We start from the raw sequence: 17,335 nt of genomic DNA, 5'->3' as shown, positions 1-17,335 counted from the left end.
AGCTTTACGATGAGGTGGGTTTCCTTTTTAACATGGATCCTTTATGAGATCTTTCTATTCAGATCTATGACCTTTCTCAGTAAGTTTTGAGATTGTCAGTATCTCTCTGTGTCTTTTGAAGGTCTCAGGTCTCTGTCTCCTTCTGCTTGGCCCACAGCCTTTCTGGATCTTATATCCCACGTTACACTGTTGACTCCTGCTGCTGCAGAGAACTCGGCTGCTCCTTGACTAATGCCGGAGCTTAGGCTCATGCTCTGACTACTGGTGCTGATGGTAATGTTGGTCTCATCCTTCATTCTCATCACACACTCTCCACAACAGGACTGTTAGGTCCTTCTTTATATTTATTCTCTCCTTCCCTCTGCCTCTCTCTATCACTATCTCCATCTCTATCTCTGTATCTCTTTCACGTAGGATTTGGAACAGACACCTGAAAGAGTTTCCGTCTCAATTCATCAGTCCAGATATATACCTTCTGTCTATAAATGTTCACGTCATCTTGTTGTAATGGTGTCCTCTAGTACATAGATAGGCACCTTGCTTCCAAAACAATGCATTCCCATGTCTGCTCAAACAAATTGCTGTTCTCATCTTAACTGACTCATGTGGCACAAAAATAAGCTTTCTTGCCAAAGTATGGGCAGACCCAAATAAATCTATTGACTAAAAAGAAAAAGAGAGAAAAAAATAACATGTATCACTGTGTTTTCTAAGCTGTTTCTTTTCTCATTTTTTTGGCAATGTACGTAGACCTAACCTGATGCTCTGTTTCATGCACGCATGCCGGAGAGTGCAATGCTATAAAGGATGAGTGATGTCAGCCCCAATTACACAAACCACTAGAGATACAATGGGCAGGGCACAGCAAAAAGGGAAAGGAGCGAGGAACATTTGACAACTTGCAGTTCTCATTCTCTATGCTACCATTTTACTCCCTCCCTCTCCTTCAATCTCTACGTGGTATCTTTTTTCAAAGGCCTTTCACCCCACATTGTGCCTATAAACACTGCATATACCATAGCATGGCAGAATAATGTGTTGGACTATTGATGCCTTTATTTGATCCCTCTCACAGTTCTAGAGGCTGGGAAGTCCCAGATCAAGGCGCTGGCAGATTTGGTGTCTGGTGAGGACCTGCTTTCTGGTTCATAGATTACTGAGTTCTCACTGTATCCTCACATGGAGGAAGGAATGGTTTTCTAGGAGCTATTTAATAAGGGCACTAATCCCATTCATAAGGGCTCCACTCTCATGACCAAATCACCTCCCAAAGGCCCCAACTCCAAATACCATCACATTGGGCATTAGGATTTCAACATGTAGACTTTCAGTCCATGGTGGTCCCTGCTGTCTTCCCATTTCCCTTCCCTGTACAGAAACAGCAGTTTGGTCTTGAATCAGTTACCTGCAGGGCAGACTGTGGCCAGCAGGAGTCAGACATCCAGGGAGTGCCTCAGGCTAAGTCCAGAGGAAGAAGATTTAAGGATAAGGCAATAATATCTTGGTTAGAAGTAGGAGCAAAGGAGTAAGAGGTGATTCTTTCTCCTCAAAAATAATAATAATAATGGTAATTTAAATCTCATGTATAAGAGAGGAGTGGGGACCAAAAGGTAAACTTCCTCTCAGTTTGAAGAAATTTGAAGGTAGAGACAAGACCCTTTCAGTTTTGCTAAAAAAAAAGCGTATGTGTAAAAATTTTATAGTAGTAGCAGTAGTAGTATTTGTGAGAAGTGCTCTGTGTTCATTTTACCTTGCCTACATCTCTTCCATACTGAGGGTAGGAGCAAAAATCAGACCAATCATAGTTTTCTTAGTTCAAAATATTTATTTTTCTTTAATTATAATCTTATAATGTGAAGTAAGATCATCATGAACTATCAATGAATGTTCTGAGCTCTTCAAGCCTTGAGGTATTATAATTAATTCAGTACCTTTGATTTCAGAAGTTCTTATACTTATGGCAACAAATCATTAGTTTTTAGAATGGCAACATCCCCTTTTCTTCATTATACTCGTTTTCTCCATGACCTCCAAATGTTCCAGCATGCATCTGACTAAAAACAGTGTGCATTTGACTCTTTGATTTCTAATCGAACTCACGTATTACCAGATGGTTTGAGATACAGGAATAAACCATTAAGCATTTGAAAGAAAATCCAAATTATGGAGTAGTAGAAATTATTCCAGTTATTTAGTGTGGCCTAATACATACAGTTGTTTCCTTCATTTATTTTAGATAACTCCTTTATTAATACCCAAGAAGCCCTACCTTTTTCTGTCAGAAAGCACATGATGTAGTGAGCTGCTTCTCTTTTTGAGGTTATAATAGTGTTTTCTCTGCACCCAACTGAACTTACACACCTTCTCATAAACATCCTGCTAGGATGATGCCTGACTTCCACACCTGCAAAAACAGGTAATTAATTACACACACCTTGCAGAGAGCCCCTTCCTTACCTATAGATAATTAATTCCCCAGGCTTTGTGATACTTGGTTCTTCTCTACATTCCTGAAATATACTTGCTCAAGACCCCGTTGAAAACCACCTGACCTATTAAGCCTGGTGATGTAGCGGCTCTGTACCTATAAACCCACATATCTAGGTTTCTTCTCATATTCCTGTTGATTTATCATACATTTGAATCTTTGGGCCTCATTCCTTCCCAATGATACAGGGCTGTTCTTTTGCAAATATTACATGAATCTATTTTTATTTCTCCTGTGTATCGTGTTCCATTGTTGCCTTCTATCTCTCATGCTGGGCCGTGATGTGTATTTCCCCAGGGAGGGCACCAACGAGTACCTACAGAACGAAGAATTTACTGTCAAGTGTAGCAAGACAGTAGCCTTGAAAAAAGCCAAGCTTTATGGAATTAGGAAAGACATTTCTCAATTTCAAGGCTCTTCCTTCTACGTAACAAGTGCTGAACCTCGAGGACTCAGTCATTAAGTTTTGTCTAAGCAAAGGTCCAGCCATATAAGAAGAAATGGAAAGCCTCCCCTTCTTTCTTTGATGGAAAGTAGAAGGGAGACAGCACAGTTAAAGATAGCAGCAGCGAGAACCATTGCTTTTCCCTTCTCTTTGAATAGAACTGTCTATATATACTGTGTGAGAAGTTAAAAAAGAAATCCACACCCTCCTTTTTCCCTCCCCACACCACCCTGGAGGAAGGGGGATTAGCTAGCGGCACACTTTCTTGTATTACCAGAGAAACTCTGCAAGTGACCACTTACAATATGGCGCAGGGAAACGGTGCAGCAGTGGCAGCAGGAGTTGAGTGAGCAGCAAGCCTGAGGCAGCACCTTTGGCTCTGCATGGTGCATTGTTGCACACAAGGAGTTCAGAAGTGCTCTAGCAGTGGCCTGCAAAGGTGCTGAGAAGTTCAGTGGATTACACAGGGACTTTTTTCACTGGAGAATATAGCCCTGAATCACCCAATGCCCCCCTGAAAGTTGGGCTTATACCAGGGTAATCCACTTTGTCCACAGATCCTGGAACTTGGAGACATAGCCTCCAGCCCAAATCACTTGGCTGCTCAGCAGAGGGGTATCCATACCACCTTGCACTCATGCCAACACCCTAGACTTCCAGCATGGAAGGAATAAATGTGGGAGGATGTCCTTCATTCCCCTAGACAGGCAGATCATGGGTTTCTCACACTACGTGGAGGTAGTAGTGCACTCTCGGGCATCAGATGGCTTTGAAGAACCAGGAGCTATTCTGACAAATCCAGCTTTTTGCCTTATCTTAGCTCACAGAGAAGTGCTAGTTAGAAGGCCTTGTAACCCATGAGGCCTCCCACATCGAGCAGCACAATGAGTATATATCAAAAGGCTTTTTGTTAACAGAAAGCAATTGTTAATGACAGTTACTGACCTGGCTCCCTGAGTGGAAGCCCATAACCCAGCTCTCTTTTGGAAAACTCATTTTTGTTCCCTACACTGACTGTACCCCAATTGCCACTTCTGAGCCCACATAAATGTACCCATTAACAGATGATTCTAGACATAGAAACAGAAAGGCAGAATTTATGACTCAGGAATAACCATAAGATTGACCTGGGGTTCAGGGCCTAGATTCCTGCCAAACATCTTTAATTCCTTTGGGAACCAGGAAGGCTTCTTAAGATGTTTTTTCCTCCCCCCGCTCTTCCTACTGTTTCCATATGACTTAATTCTCAAGACTCAAGACAAGTGTCATCTCCTCTAGGAACTCTTGTCCAGTAACCTACACCAAGGGCGAATTGGGTGCCAACCTCTCTTCACTCTGTGCATATTTCTATAGGAGCACTTAATTATGTCTTCAACCTTATCTATCTTTCTTCAAGATTTAGAGAGAATGGGTCTTTTATTTCTGTATCTATATATATTAGCACAAGTGCCTTAATATTGTTATAAAGGCTCAATATATATTGTTATATGACTGAATGAATGAGTATATAAATGAATGAATGTGCAACAGTGCTGCCAATTCAAATATTGGGGATTCAAAATGCTATCTATGTAAATTTGGAAGAAGTTTTGGTTTAAAGTACGAAAGGATGTGATCATGCAAAAGACTCCACTATGCACATTATTTTGCTTGAAGAGAGTTTGAAGCAAAGTTGGAGATTTTAAAAAGAAATAAATAAAATAACCATGAATGAGCTTCAGATACATGGTAGTAATGCAAAACATGTAGACTAAGACTGTATGTATCTTGTTAGAACAAATCAAGAGGTAATTTAATGGTCTACTGAGTTGTATGTCATCTTCCCCTGGTGAGGTCCCCTTTGTGGTGTCATTTCATTACCTTTACCTGTTCACTCTTTAATCAATTGTCACAAAGCTCCAGGGCTCTATGGAGTGAATATAAAGCTATCAAACTAATTCTGGAGTCTGAGCTTATCCAAGTAGACCCTGCTTAACACTGCAGTTAAGACGCAAAGCACAAGGCTTTGAAAATTGGGGTTTGGAGGTGAGAAGAGAAGGCCACAGTTATTACTTCAAAGGTTATATATAAAGAGGTCTCCCTATAAATCAGTGGGTTTTCTTGGTAGCAGTTCATTATAAAAGAAGCATTGTTTTAGGTTGTTTCTTAGGATGTAAAGTCATGACACTTAAAAGAACACCTAATGGAAATCCTTTCTATTATGAACTATATATACTGTATAGATATGTGACTATGCATGAATGATTTCTATTTTAAGCTGTCCAAAAAACTATTTTTAATCTATTATTTAAAAATTTAAACTAATTCTATTTAAAATGTCAGTATAGCTAACTTTCATCCTCTCCTGACACTATACATCTGATGTCTATTTCTTTCTCCACTGGAATTTCAGCTCTATGATATTTTGTTAAGTGCTTAGGAATAGTAATTTCTCAATAAGTGGTTGTTAAGTGAATGGTACTTTTAAAATAACACATATTAACCTCATCTTTCTCATTATGGCACTTTCTTCCTCCCATCCCTCTACATTCCTTACATTACTTTCCTTGTGTTCAATTTTCTATCTTCTATTAACTTCCAGAATTTTCAGTTATGCCAATAAGAAACATGTTTTTAAGCAATTTTTTACTTAATACCAAAAATTCTAAATATGAGGCACTTTTATATATTGTATGTTTTCAACGTCAAACAACCAGTTTCATAGAAAATAAACTGGTTATGTGACATATGTAGAAAAATTCTGCTTCAGCCTAAGCACACATATGCATACATGCCTACTCCCCTCCAATTATTTGATTTTTTTCTTTTACTTTTTTGAAAACAAACTGTATTGATATTTGTAAATAATAATTCACTTTATCAGCATTAGAAATTTGATTTCCTATTTAAGGAGATAATTGAGGCTTCTGAGCCTTTATCCAGTTAAGTCTTCTTTCCATAAGATATTAGCATTAGGACTTTCATATGCAGTACTTATAGAAATGATGGCTTCTTGAACTCTTACTACTACCTAAATTCAAACAATATAGTAAGGTAGGTACTAGTCCTCAGGACGTACTAGGTTCCTAGGCACTTAACACTTATAACACTTGAAGAGTTGACAGGATATTTAAGCAGCTGGTTACAAGCTGACATGAGAAGTGCTTAACTTGCAAGAGTGTCTAGTGGAAACTTGAAGTCTGCTGAATTGGATATCAGAAATCTAGAGAGCCAAGAATCCTATTTTAGTTCTGGTTCACACCGCAACAAGCTGCAGAGCCCTAGGCAACTTGGCTCTTTTCTTCACCAGTAGCAGAAATGATGCCTGCTGGTCTCAGATGTGTGGAGAGAATTAATATTTCAGAAATATCTTGAGATCTAGACATATACAGCATTTTTCCCTGCAAGATATTTTTATTTGTTTATCAATCTAGGACTTTCAGTCAGACATCTTTAAATTAAGGAATGTATTCTTTTATTTGTACTTTCCTCTCCCTCTCCTGCATTTTCTCCCAATAGTCTTAATGTACTCATAGACCTATTGGCTTTTTTTTTTTTTTTGCCTGCCAAGAAAATTCCTGAAAGACATTCTAATGAACTTCAGAAGCAACTGGTCAGCATATCTCAATCCTAGTTCACCACTGTTACTTGTTGTCTTTCCAGAAGCCTTAAAATATTTAAAAATATATATATATATATATATATATTTACAAACTTGACATGGGGTTTTGGAGTACCTATTGAATGAATAAGCATTTTACATTTAAAATGAAGGGATATTCAGAGAGGGAGAGCTCTATCAGCTCTTATACACTGAAAGTTCTTGGGAATGGGACCTGTACTTGGGTCATCTCTGTATACTACTTGAGGCCAAGCACTGAGTTTTGCACTAGGATCATGCTTCAAATGTTCAGATTCACTTGATTTAAATGAATGCACACAATTTGCTTTATTTTATGATCCATTAAAAATTTTCAAACATTGTTTTGAGACTTTTGGAAATACTAGCACACATTATGAATGAGTCTGACTGTGTATGTACAATGTAGTTGATTGTTCTACCACTGGAACTGATATATGAGGCTTTTCTGCCTTTTAAACAATTATAATGTCCCTTGGAAGTTCTACATTCTGCTCTTTAGGTATTGTTTTGGAAATAAGACTGTTTCTGTGTCCCCTGATTTTCTCTGAGAAGGGAGTAGGTCTCCTGCCCATCGATTTAGTAAAATGACAGCTGTATGCTAGAGGGAGGTAAAGCTGATTTGGGGATTCAGAGACAAAGATTGGAATTAGAGTTAGCGGAAATGTCACATTTCTTATAGAAAGTTGAAGTTGAACTAAGATCAGCCCAGGAAATTACTATTGAAGATTCTTACGGACATTTAAATTTTGTTCTAAGTCACTCATCCACATCTGGTCAATATAAAGTGTTCAAAAATTGCTGTATATAGTCCATTTTACCAAACTAGCCATGCTGATGTGTTAGAATCAGCTGATTATTTACCTTTATTCTAGACTTAAAAGAAACATTTTAAATATTATTTTTAAATGTCTATGTCAAAAAAAGTTTGGTATATCTGCCCTATGGATTTTTGAGGTAATCAACTTTTTAAAATTATAATAAATAGGACTAGTATAATTGTCCTAAACCTTCAAAAAAATTTCCCCAAGTATGACAAATTTGACTGGGTATCCCAGACTGAGTGATTTGGGCAACACTGCCCAATAGGAACTTGGCTGGAGTATGCTGTTAGAAATCATGAAACTGAACCTTTAAAGACTTGATACTCATTGACATGCATTCATACCTTCCCCTCACTAGCTTGTAACCAGGTAGAAGTCCCCTTTTCCATCTTCTTTCTTTATCTCCCAGGCCACACTACTTCTCATCCCCAAACACGTTAGCCTCTTTCCCAACACTGGACATTCACATGGCTTTCCCATTTACTCAGAATGTTTTCTTTCTATACTTTCATCACACTTAAGTCCCATTGGTCTTTCAAGGGCACTGGTCATAACCCTCAAGGGCATTGGTCATAACCCTCCAGAGAATCCCTCCCTGACTCACCTAGTGTAGATTAGGTGCCTTTCTTATCGCAGTGCTCGACACTTAATACCCTGTATTGTGAAGATTTATTTTCTTGTCTTCAGAGTAGGGACCATGCCATTTATCTTGCCTTTCATGGCACATAGTAACTAATTGGTAAATGTGTACTGAATGCCTCTCTGAATGAATGGATACCTTTTCATTTCAAGGCTGCCCTTGACATCCATTTTCTCCAGAATTGATATTATCAACATGAATAATATAAATAGTGGTGGTTACCCCCACATTTTCACAGCTGGGGCAACCAAGAGGGACATGGACAAATGCTTATGGGTTCTTGTCCCTTGTTCATTTAATGTTTGCCACTTACTTCATGGGACCATGACAATGCTTGTTTCACAAACAAGTACTGAGTCTCTGCTATTAGCCTGGCACAGAGGAAACAAATATAAACATGTCTTTGTTTTCAAGGAGTTTAGCGCTGAGTTGAGATGACCGTTAAAACAAATAATCAGTGTTCTAATATAAGTCTGTTCAGTGAAGATACGTAATGAAAGAACAGAAGAGGGAGGAGTATTTTCTACATCAGAGAGGTCAGAGGAAACTTCACCCAGAAGGTTACATTTAAGCTGGGTTCTCCAACCAGAGAGAAGTGGTATTTCAAGGCAAAGAAAATATCAAGTGCAAAGGCATGAAAGAGTGAAATTGCTATCGTGCTCATAGCTTGACTAAGATTCAACCATTTTTTTGCAGCTCAGACAAATACCTTATAAAGCTGGAATAATAATTCCCTTCTTACAGCAGTGCTCTTCCATGGGGCTGTTACTTATTATAAGGTAAATTGCACTTAGTGAAGATTCAATATTGTACTATCATGGCTTCAAAGGCAAAATCTCCACTGCATTCAGAGGCAGAATCTCTTTGTGGTGAGGAACTTTTCTACTCATTGATTGAGTAAAATACTGTTTGCAGCTGATGAGGAAGCTGGTGCCGATGGCTAATCCATTAGTCGTGTGTAGTTGTTTTAGGTCACTGGAAGGCATCACACCAGTCTTCACTCATTTCTCTTCAGTTAGGCAGCATGGTAAGTAGCAGCTGCTAGGTCCTGCATCCTCCCATCTCCACACCTATCCCCACCAGTCCATGCCCAAACTTGAAATGGCATGAGGTCCATGGTGAGGGACTTGGTAGCTCTTTCTGACTGTACTAACAGTGAAAGGGAGTCTCTAAACAAAATTTAGTGCTTTTAGAATGTAAGGAGGTGGCAAACAAAACAAGATGCCTTGACATAGTGGTAAATAAAATAATACTGCGAGTACACAGTGACCTTGATAAATAATTTTCAGGTCCGGGCATGATATGTCTTTGGATCATCAGTCCCCAGAAATCACCTCTAACATCAAGGGTACTATATAAATTTTGTTAAGTAAACATATCAAGGGGTGCTGGGTTGGAGGGATTATAAAGGTGAAATTGGTTCAAGATAAAGTTTTTGCTTCATAAGTAACTTAGTTGTAGCTTGAAACCAGTAGGAAAACAGAGGCAGCGCAAAAGTGATTCAGTAACATCACAAAACTACTCTGTGATTTGTCCTGCAGTGATGAGACTACCTCCTAGGAATCACTGAGCTCCCTTAGGTGAGGAAGAGCAGCACGTGTGAGTTTTCCTCCAGTGGGGAAAAGCATGCCCAAGAGCACATTATAAAGGGATTCCAACAAGCCACATGTATATTCTTTCTAGGTTTCTGAGATAGCCGTGACAAAATTTACGGACAAAATGTGATTTTATGATTGCCCCCAGTTATATGATAATCCCAAACATCACCATGATGAAACATACTCTTTATGTTTCTCTTACCCCTGGGACCTTGCTTCCCTTACTCTAATACCAGAGCTGCCCTAGCCAATGATACGGTGCTCTATGCGTCAGGTAAAGCAAAGAGTCACCATATTGTCCTTGATTTGAAAACATGAACAGATTTTCCTCTTGATTTATAAATTCCACAGGTTGTATTTGGGAAAGTGGCTGTCAGACATTAAATTTGAAACATTAGATTGTCATTTTTTTTTCATTGCTTTTCTAGCTGAAGACACGTTAATTAGTGTGGTGACAGGTTGCATGTTGACAGGCTGCCAAAAATGGTCCACGCTGTTTTGGTGGAAGAAGAATAATGAGAGACAGGAGGTGTTAGGTGTATGAGAACAAAGTGTTCTTCATGATTTGTTGGTCCTGAATTTCTCCACATATTCCTTTTGGGTAGAAGAGATTCATATTTACACAAAAGACCAGAATGAGATTTTTTTTTTTTTTTAAAGATTCTGACCATGTCACCTGAGAAGTGGTTCATTCATTCTGACATTTCACATTTTTGTGCCTACTCTTGCCCCTCTGAAGGTTTTCTCTGTCTTGCTCTTTTGCTTTGCACTTCTTCAAATCCTCTCTGATTACTCAGTTACTATCTAGTATGTCATTATTCCAGTTTACACTGATTATTTTCTTCTTTAAGCAGATGTTCCACTTCTTGCTTATAGTATATAGTATTTAATTTGTAATAGTATATTCTTAATTAGTTGAAGTGTTTTAAGGTCACCTTTTATAACCGAAAAACACTGCATTATACACGTTTTATATCTTCCATAGTATCTAATAAGGTCCTGTTGATTTCTAGACGTTTAGTTTAATAAGGTGAACCTTTAGAGATCAACAAGTAGTATCTCTTATTTGTAAAGTTACTTTTCTATTTCAAAACATTTTCACATAAAAGAACACTTCCACATATGTTTCATTTGATCCTTAAAGTAACCTTGTGATGTGTGAAGACCACATAATTTAATTTCCACATAAAAATACACAAAGAAACTAATAGCAATGGGACGAATAGACAAAAGTTCCAAGGTTTGTATGTGGTAGAGCCAAGGCTAAATGATAGACCTTCTGACACATAATATTCAGGGAGAAATATATTTGCCTCAACTTGTAGAGTGGCTTATTGAACTAGTGTTAGAATGCTACCATTAAACTTGACTTTTGGACATTTAAAAAGACATTTCTTGACAATGAAAAATGGGTGAGAAAGTTTTATGTAGCTCTAAGAAGGAAATGCTTATAGAAGTTCTTGTTCAGTCCACCCAACTGGGAGAAACTTAAAAGCTAATTTGAACATACTCCCAATTTGTCATGTTATTATTTTTTCCCAAGAAATTAAGGAAGGAACTATATGTAATTGCCAGGTCAAAATAGCACCAGATGTGTGTGACCTAAAACAGCAAATTGTGGAAAGGGCTTTCCAAGTACTACACATAAGGACATATGTCTTATTAAATCCATATTACCTGAGAAGGATTAGACATACATGGCATACAGTAAAGCTATTTTAAGGAGGAGACAAATGGGAAACAGACGTCTGTTTTTTATAGAGATTAACTGGAAAATGGCATTTGAAACAGAAATTTATGTTAATTTTCATTGATTTTTTAAAAAATCATTTCAATATTTTGAGGTTATTTGAACTCCTAGTAGATTATAGAAGTTTTTATATATAAAATTCAACACAATTATTGTCTACAGTACTCACCAAAGAAAATGTGGACTAATTCTCCATCCCAAATGTTTTATTGACATTAAACCTTATTCTTTGAGCAAAGAGGATGCCTTTTGTCAGATTTTGCCCTATCTTTAGACTGAAGAGTACAATAGCTTTAATCTACTTCCTGGCAATAAGTAGCAAAATTTCCTAATGTAGATTTTATGGTTTCCATTTCCCATATTACCACTCAAATGAAGGGAGTAATTAGCAATTAGGTTAGCAGCAAAGAGAGAAGGGACAGCAGTGGGTCCTGGAGAAATCCCAAACAATATTCTCAAATTTCTAAACATTTTAGTTAGAGTTATTTAATCATACAATATATAACTAGAAAAGTCACTGAAATGTCAGTGAGTTAAAACTTCTCATTTTTGGATGAGAAGACAGAGGTTAAGAATCTTCCTCAAAGACAGTTCTTTGAACATTGTTTCTCAACGATGTCCCAATAATGTTTCTCAACCTCAGCTATACACTTAATAACAGCATTTCATCCTCCCTGCCCAAAAAAAACTTTCCCTGAAAAATGAGCAGTTATCAAATTATGTTTGTAAACAGTATATACTTTGCCCTCCTTAGATATTCACAATTCTCATTGGAATTTTATTACAAACTCTCATGCATTTCTCTTGTTTGCAAGTTTACATTTATTTACATAATCACTTCTATAGATGTTGGTCTCCCTTCAGTGGGCTGAAAACTACATGAGGGCAAACATTGTTTCTATTTTTGTCCATCATCGGATCCCCATGTAATTTATCCAGCATGAAATAATTGATAAGTTAACACATACCAATCAGTTAATCTTATAGTTTTACATATGAAAGGCTGTGAGAAGTTGTACAATAAGGAAAAAAAATTGATTAACTTTGTTTAACTCAGAAGTTCCCAAAGCTGTTTAGTCAAACACCCATTTGTTTTTTAATTTAGCATCTATCAGTGTCTTGCTTTTATCACAAATGAACTCAACTCTTTGAGTTACATGGAAAACTTAGGGAATCTACATTTATAATGCATTTTTAATGTTACTTTTTCTTTTTTTCCCTACTCTAATTCACATACACCCTCCTTATACAAAAGCAAATAAAGTTTAAATATAAAATAGAATCCCTTTTAAGACTGAGTCTGGGGAAGTCATTAACACCCCAATACTTGATTGTGTTGGTCTTAAAATTTTTGAATGCATTAGATGTAGTCACATAATTGGTAAATGCTAAATCTTATACTGTAAGATATTGGCCAATGTCATTTTGAGTTTTGATTGGAATGTTAAGTTTGTATACCAAAGTACATTCCCTTAGCCTGGGTTACCTAGAAAGCAGGCTTCAGTGCCTTAGTTAGAGAGTGCAAATCCAGAGGAAAGAAGTGAGAGATACAAGGGTGGTGAAACAGGGAGAAGAGAGAATGGATAAGAGGATATCTAAACAGACTGGCCAGACCACCTGATCCAGGAGACCTAGCCCCAAAGAGCTGTATCATCTGTATCTCAGGACCTTCCCTGTGGATTGGGGAGGGAGGCAGATAAATAAGTTTGTAGTAACTTCCATTTCCCCCTTCTGAGTTGTGCATGCTTGTTTCTTTGAGGGCTTCCCCATCCACAGCAGTAGGGAAGCCAGTAAAGAGAGAGAACATCGGGTACCCTGCCCAGTGCCGTCCTCAGATTGCGCCTGTGTGAGGTTGGCTGGAGCCCACTCAGAGCTGGGCCCTGCAGCGGTTCCAGGACAAGAGACAGTGGTGGCCAAGAGAATGGAGAGGTACAAAGCAGACAGATAATGGGGCAGTCAGAAGTTAAAATGTGAAATCTCTTATCTAGTCTTCCTGGATTTTTTGATGGCTCATCTTTACTGCAAAGCTGGACATTTTGATGGAGACACTTTAATAGGGATATTGAAATGTCCTGTCAAGATGTAAAACCTTTGACAAAGCTTACAAAGTGATATAAGCAATAGCTATTCTTGATTCCCTTCATTATTCCTTGCGTAGGGGCTATGCTAATCTTCTCTGTATCATTCCAGTTTTAGGATATGTGCTGCCGAAGCAAGCACCCCTTCATTATTCCTGACTCTGTACTATCTTATGGCTCAGGAATGGGGAGGAGTAGAGAGATACAGTGCAAGGAGGAGAGTCAGGGACGGTTTAGAAAAAGGAGGTAAAATCAGAGAAGGGGAAGCTCATGGAGAAAGAGGAAGGTGTGACACTCAAAGAGGAAATGAGGATGGGGATCAGGTGGGAGTCGGGCACACTATGACAGGCATCACTTGCTTCACCTTTTTAAGTATGAAGGCAGTGAAAATGTCATTGGTGTCAAAATGTGATCATTTCCTTTAATAGCCAAGGATACTGTGTCTAACCAGCTGTGTGTCCTTGGGATAAGTCTTTTTACCTTAATTGGTCATCCCCTTACCTGGAAACTGAGGGATTTGGATCTCATCAGAGAATTTCTAAGGTCCTATCCAACTGTAGAATAACAGTTATAGCTAAAATTAATTGAGGGTTTCTGTTCAAGTACAAATTCATTTAGTGATGTTTGTAGTTTAAACTCAGTTAGTAATGCTTACAGCCTAGGTAATGTTTGGAACACAGCCATGCTGTCCCTCTAACTATTCCTTGATCCTGGGCCAGAGGCATTAACAGTCCCCAGCAGTGGGGGAACGTAACTCAGCTGCAGGCTGAGAAGCTCGGCCCCAGGGGCCAGCCCTGCTTGTTATCTGCGGACCTGTGTTTCCATTTGTGTTTTGCTCCAGAAGCTCATGGGAAAAGGCCTTTGGCTCCAGTCCTTAAAGCTTACTTTAACAAAGTTCTCCTTGGAACAAAGATTTTTACCTTTTTTGTACCCTCCTTATTGTTGTTTGGAAGAAGAAAAGTCAGAACAGAAAATATGTGAGAACTAATAAAAGAGTGGTCAGGTAGACCCTTCCTTAGCCGTTTGGTTTTGTCCTTCTCTCTTTGGAGAAATTTGACACAGATATGATGCTGTGGGTTTACTGTGTATGCGTTTCACACCCTCACTCTACATCCCATACACTGTGAAACTATATATAATCTTACAGGAGTCATTTTCATTAGAATGAACTCTCCAAGTTAGAATTAGTTCATACTTACCTAAAACTTAAATCATGTGAGAAAAAAACTTAAGCAGAACCAAATAAAGTTATAGTGATATCAAAGCATAGACCAACGTGGCAATTGTTAAAACAAAAAGTTTGTAAGAAAACTGCAAGTGGACTTCCCTGGTGGCGCAGTGGTTGAGAGTCCGCCTGCCGATGCAGGGGACACGGGTTCATGCCCTGGTCCGGGAAGATCCCACATGCCGCGGAGTGGCTGGGCCCGTGAGCCATGGCCGCTGAGCCTGCGCGTCCGGAGCCTGTGCTCCGCAACGGGAGAGGCCACAACAGTGAGAGGCCCACGTACCGCAAAAAAAAAAGAAAGAAAACTGCAAGTAAGTAATGTGCCTATAAAATAGAGGTAATCAGATTAAATTGTCAGGATTAATCACAAGTATTGTTCTGCATATTGTTACCTACTTTATATTTGAGAGATTCTGTCTTGGATTCCCCTAATGTGTTGCATGGTTAAAACTGTTGTGTACAAGAAGATGATGATGTTCTTAAAGTAGCAGACGCTTTAAAATCCAATTAAGTAATAGATACAACAGAGATGAAGCCCCAGCTGCATATACCAGTTTGAAAGGAGCTTTGGCGTCTTGTGTGGTATTAACAGCTCCTCAATTTTTCTTAAACTCTTTACTGGTCAATGGCATACACTTGCAGGGCAGCTGATCAAGGTGCGGTCTGTAACCAGAGAATGATTTTCCTCTTATGTGGGTATCAAACCTGCAACCTTGGCTGCATTGGCACTCTTCTTTAACAAAAGTAAGCCGTAGAGCCCAATAGGAAAGTCCTGAGAGCTGTCCTGATCCTTTACTCTTACATAATGAAAATGTACAAATGAAATGTTGTCCTTCAGGGGTCTCCCTCCACTCCTAAATAGAGTTCTTGGTTGATTTTTGTGTCTCTGTTCCAGAAGAATAAACATCGACATCCTTAGTATTTATTTGGCAGTATTCTGTGGAAGCTGTACTGCAGATTTTTCAAGTATGGAAAAAAGTACATAATCCAATATTTTAGACCACAGCCTTGGAAACAGCTGGGACTCTAGTGCAACTGCTCTAAAAATCACCTTAATTTAATTCTCACTAAGAAAAAAGATATCCTCTTTTGGATTTCCCTTGGATGCGCGTTCTCCACAGTGCCTGATTTCATCCATGCCATTAATCCCTGCACATTGTATACGGCCACAAATATATATTCATAAACTCCTCTCTTCTCTCTGAATAACTGCTTGGATCAAGGAAGCAGCATTCTCCAAGCAATACCATTTTGTGCCCTCGCTATTTTGAGATGGTGCCTGTGAAGGAACTTTTAAAAGTGTACAAGTGCCATATGAACATATGGGAACACTATCATTACAAAGCTATCTGTTCATATTTTTAACTGAGAGAAGGCCTTGAAATCTCCACGTAAGAAGTTCGGGAAATGAATATAACATACAGGCTAAAAGTGCTGTATCAATTGTGTATAAGGCAATAGTAGTTCTTTAAATTTCTTACAGAAGCAATGGCAGGATCATCTGGGGATTCTTATTAAAATATTGACTCTTGGGCTCTATACCTTAGACCGTCTGCGTCAGAACCCCTTAGGCTTGAATATCTGTATTTTACATGACCCTGTGGTTCCCTGCACAGCCCAAAGCCAGGGAATCACTGCTCCGAGGGGAGTCATGCTCTTGGTTTTCTTATTCGTCACTCAAAGGTTAGAAATGCTGCTCACATAATAGTCAAACCCCAGGACATTTTGCTGGGCAGGTTATGGAGTTCTCTGTAGCGTTATAAGCTAGTGGAGGTAAATGTTTCTAAAATGTTTCCCTCTGATGGGAGCGGCAAGAGGGCTCAGACTGCTGTCTCAGAGGAGATCTTGGCCATCCCTCCAACTCTCCTGTGACTCCTTCCAGGAATGTAGGGACAATGGAAATAAGCCTCGGGTTCACAGTGAAAGCCCCAGCTAGTAATGGCTATCTGTGTCTCTTTGTTCTGCATTGTCCTTGCCGCCAGTATCTCTCTCTCTGGGATCAGAAGAAATACAATGGGCATGAATGTCAGAATTGGGACCTAATGCCACAGTCTAGGCTCAGAGGACTCTTATGTTAGAAGAGATCATTAGTGTTTAGGGCGGTGGTTCTCATACATCAGAAATCAGTGGCAGGGCTTGTTAAACACAGTTTGCTGGGCTCTACTTGCAAAGCTTCTGATTCATTAGGTCTGGGAGGGACTTAAGAATCTGTATGTCTAACAAGCTTCCAGGTGATGCTGCTGGTCCTTAGAATTAGAATCAGAACCAATGCTTTAGAGTAAGCCTCCAGTTGCCAGCACAGCTGAAATTGATATTCCAGGCAAACTAAGAAATACAAAATTCCCCCACTAACCTGGTGAAGCTTGCTGCAAAACAAGCACAGCTGTATAGTGTAAGTTTATTTTCTGTTTTGTTTTTGCAATTCTAGTGTCAAACACTGGAAGTTACTACCTGGTTGGTTGCCCTAGATTCTGTCATTCTTTACCTTTCTCTGGGCTCTTTTACCATTTTTGGTCAGAGGCAACCATACCAGATTCTCCTCAGGGGACTCTCAGGGATTTTTTTTTTTTTCAGCCAACCTGAATCACTCCAACCATGTGTTCTCAATTTATTCATTATATAAATCATTGTCTGCAGAAGGTTGCATGTAGGAGACTGAAAGTGAAAC

General features: G+C 38.9%; 1 non-coding gene across 1 annotated transcript; it reads right to left on the bottom strand.

The window, feature by feature from the left end:
* Window positions 1-13,476: 13,476 nt before the first annotated feature.
* LOC112414431 (U6 spliceosomal RNA) lies at window positions 13,477-13,584 on the bottom strand. The gene has a single exon (XR_003006135.1). It is a non-coding gene; the product is annotated as a U6 spliceosomal RNA (small nuclear RNA).
* Window positions 13,585-17,335: the final 3,751 nt, after the last annotated feature.

This window comes from Neophocaena asiaeorientalis, unplaced genomic scaffold, assembly GCF_003031525.2.
Source record: "Neophocaena asiaeorientalis asiaeorientalis breed wild unplaced genomic scaffold, Neophocaena_asiaeorientalis_V1.1 scaffold113, whole genome shotgun sequence".
NCBI lineage: Eukaryota > Metazoa > Chordata > Mammalia > Artiodactyla > Phocoenidae > Neophocaena > Neophocaena asiaeorientalis.
The sequence above is the reverse complement of the archived record's forward strand: the minus strand, read 5'-3'. Positions and strand labels throughout refer to the sequence as shown.